At 47.2% G+C, this 3641-nt stretch overlaps 1 long non-coding RNA gene across 1 annotated transcript; it reads right to left on the bottom strand.

Annotated features, from left to right (window-relative positions):
- Positions 1-263: 263 nt before the first annotated feature.
- LOC140001758 (uncharacterized) lies at positions 264-2446 on the bottom strand. The gene is made up of 2 exons (XR_011807285.1): positions 1471-2446; positions 264-954 (listed from the first exon to the last, which is right to left on the bottom strand). It is a non-coding gene; the product is annotated as an uncharacterized lncRNA (long non-coding RNA).
- Positions 2447-3641: the final 1195 nt, after the last annotated feature.

Below are 3641 nucleotides of genomic sequence, written 5' to 3'. Positions count from 1 at the left end.
AATCAAACCTGGGGAAAAGCGGGTAGTTAATGAATCAGTCGGTCACAGCAGCTCATAGGCAAAGCTCAGCATCTTTTTTAGCTTGGGACTGTCATTTGTTGCAAATGATCAAACACCCAAAGAAAGAACATTTTGAGGAAAAACCGTACTGAGCCAGGCAGACCCAGAAACATTTCTAACAGAGCTGGTCTTGGCCACTTCCCCTTGGCTGTACCACAGCTTTCCGTACTGAAACAGCAACAAGAGATGACAAATCAGGCAGGTTGATAGCAAAAGAAATTTTATTTGCTCTCCATCCCTGTTGCTGAAAATGCTGGGAGGGGCATTTCCGATTTCTTCCTTCAGTAGCAGCTCTGGCCATCATGTAGTTTATCTGACCTTTGGCTATGCCGCCCCATGAAATCAGACACCGGGAGGAGGGGGGCAGAACAAAGCAAGGGGAGATTAATACCAGCGTTATTTGCCATGTGGCACAGGGCCATGCGTCACCGTAGAGCTGGGCTGCCCTACCTGCTGGCAGCAGGAGCAGCCCAACTTCTGCATCGGGATTTTTGCTTCAAAACAAAGACCTGCGAGCTTCGCTTCTGTTCTTCTCTTACAGACAGTCCTGGTCAGATGAATGAGCAGGAGAGGGAGGAAAAAACGCACTGAACTGGAGGGCAAGCAAAATATAAAGTTAATATGTGACTTTCATTCAAAAGAGTCTATTCTTTGCATGATTGTCTGGGGCTTTGGGGGATTAACCAATAAAGGAATAAAATTCTGCCTGTTCAGCCCGGTGTTAACGTTGGTGTTGTACTTTCATCAGTGCAAAGTGTTGCTCACATTCCCCTCTGATAGCCCCCACCTTCACAGCTGCCACGTGCTAGGGTGCAAATGCAGCTATCTGTGGTCAGTATGTCACGGTGTGTACATCAGAGAACGCTAGATTTTGTGCAGGTCAGGTTGAAAGACCTTGAGGACAAAGAAATATACGTCATTATTATTATCATTACAGTTCTACACCGAGCCCAGATAATAAGGAGAGGAATTAGATTTCTGAGATTCAGCTGCATTTGACTGTAAGATTGGGGATTGGTGGCACCTTGATTAGGAAACGAGAATGACATGAATCAAGAGATTCAGAATGAGTCGAGGTGATGTGAGTCACCGTGAATCAAACGTGAATGGTATGAATTGTGCTCGCTGTTAAGGAGCCTCCCAACAGCACACAGCTCCAGCAAGAAAGCTGAGAGCAGGGGAGTCCCTGGGCGAGGAGCAGAGGGGCAGTCCCAGTGGAGAGGGGGCTGCCGCTCACAGAGCACCCACCCAGGAGGATCCTGCACAGGGATTTCTAGAGACGATGGGCAGAAAAGAAATCTCCTGATCCTAACAGAGGGTTTCATCCATCCAGGCATGTGCTGGAAGGGAACACAACATGGAGCAGGCAATCCAGGGGCCTCTTACACTGGGCTGGTGATCATTTCTTACCGTGAAAGCAGAAGGGGAGAGCCAGGGGTTATGTGCTGGTGACTTGCTGGTGGCAAATGTGGTCACTGTGTCAGGATCTCTCCTAGGAGACCAGAACTGAATCCGGAATGTAGAAAAAGGCTGGGCAATAAGCAACAAAGCTGTAGGCTCTGGACTTCAGGAGAACAAATTGCAGTTTTCTCAGGGACTCGCTAAATACAGTCTCCTGGGATGCAACCATGAAGTGGAAATGTGTCCAAACGATTTGAATGACTTTTAAAGAAAATATACTGAGAGCCCAGAAAAAAAGAAGAAAAAAATGGTTATGTGCAAAGATGGAATTGTGGCAGAAGACCTCGCTGCCTACATGAGCATCTTCTCAATGATGCAAAATGCAGAAAGGGAGCATACCAGAGATGGACACATTTCATTTCCTGCAAGAGCTGGTCAGGGTGCTTGTGAGACTGCTGTCTGCTGTCTGTAACAACTGTGGTGACTGGGGAAGTCCCCGATAGCTGAAAAGGTCTAAAACTTCATCTGCCTTTAGAAACACAGGAAAGGAAACTGCGGAACTATTTGCTGATCAGCATCATCTCAGTCACTAGAAGATGATGGAGCATATCCCTCTTGGGACCCACTTCCAAGGCCAGAGAGGACAAGGAGGACTTGGGAACAGTCAGTGTGGATTTACTGAAGGCAAACTGAACTCAACCAACCCATGTGCTTTCTAAGAGGAAATGACTGAATGTGTGAAGAAGATGAAAGTTCTGCGTGTCATCTACCCCGACTTTGGTAGGGTTTTGACATCATCTCGCCACAACACCGTCATTTGGAAGCTCAGTGTGTGGGCTGTGAGGACAGACTGTACGAAGGGCTGGAAACTGGCAGAAACACCAGGTTCAAAGGGTGGTGGCCCCGTGTCTGGTGGTCACCAGTGTCCAGAGGATCACCCAAGGGGTCAGTACTGATATCTGCATCGTTCAATATCTTCATCAACAACTTCAGTGGTGGCACAGTCAAATACATTGATGCCACTAAACTATTTGGACCGACAGGACAAAGCTTCAGAGCAGAGGCTCCTTAATAAACTTGAGATCTGGGCCAATGGACACCTCATGAGGTTCAACAAGTGCAAATTGTGCACATCAGGCAGAATGACCCCGTGCATCGGTGACAGGTTGGGAAGCACCTCACTGAAGAGTCATCCTGGTGAAAAGGAGATGAGGTTACACAGAGCATGAGGCTGAGCATGAATCACCAGCATGTCCTCACCCCAGCAGGGCAAACCACAAACTGGGCTACATGAGGGCAGTGGTCAGATCTATTCAGTTTCACACCCATTTTGGGGGTCTTGCTGTTCAAAAAGGGGTGTGGAGAAACTGTAAAGGGTCCTGTGGAAGGTTACTGGGATGGTCAGAGGCATGGACTGAGGGAGACTGAGGGAGCTGTGCTTGTTTTGCCTGATCAAGGGAAGGCCAATAGCTGCTGAACAGCTGCCCACAGCATTTTGAAGGGTGGCTGTGCAGACAGGAGTCATTCATCTTCTTAGTGCATGAGATGAGCCACTCATCCTCACAGTGCATGAGGCTGTAAGAGGGGGTGGTGGCCACAAATTGATGGCTGGGCTTGAGAAGAAATGTTCACCTGGAAGAGAGTGTAAGAGGTCACCCAGAGAGGCCGTGGAACTTCTGCTCCTGGAGATGTTCCAGGATTTAGCTGGATCGTGGCTGGCCTCACCTGCTGTTGGTGATAGCCCCCTGCAAGCAGAGTGTTGGACTGGATGAATTCCAGAGGGCCTTTAATTCAGTGGTTAACTAATTGAAATAAGAACTGTATGAAATTACAACAAAATATAAATACGATTAAGCAGATTTGTTTCCAATTTGCAGGAAAAAGGTAACTGTAAATGTGCTAGTTCATATTTTTGCCCTGTACTGGAAGAAACTATACAGAAACTATACAGCAATTCCTGAGCAACATTTTTAAAAATCTCAGAGGTCAGGGGAAGAGTAAATAACCAGAAGGAAAGGCTATACACCCAAAGAGTCAACATCAACATTTGCAGGGGCATAGCAAAACCATAACCTTTCCAAGGCAGCCAAGAGCAAGCTCAGACATTTAAAAGTGTTAAAGATTTTCAGCAGAAGAGATGTTGTCCTGATCCATAGATGTTAGGGTATCAGAGAGTCACA

This window comes from Anas platyrhynchos, chromosome 2 (assembly GCF_047663525.1).
Source record: "Anas platyrhynchos isolate ZD024472 breed Pekin duck chromosome 2, IASCAAS_PekinDuck_T2T, whole genome shotgun sequence".
NCBI classification, from domain to species: domain Eukaryota; kingdom Metazoa; phylum Chordata; class Aves; order Anseriformes; family Anatidae; genus Anas; species Anas platyrhynchos.
Note: the sequence above shows the minus strand (reverse complement) of the source record. Positions and strands in the feature narration are given on the sequence as shown.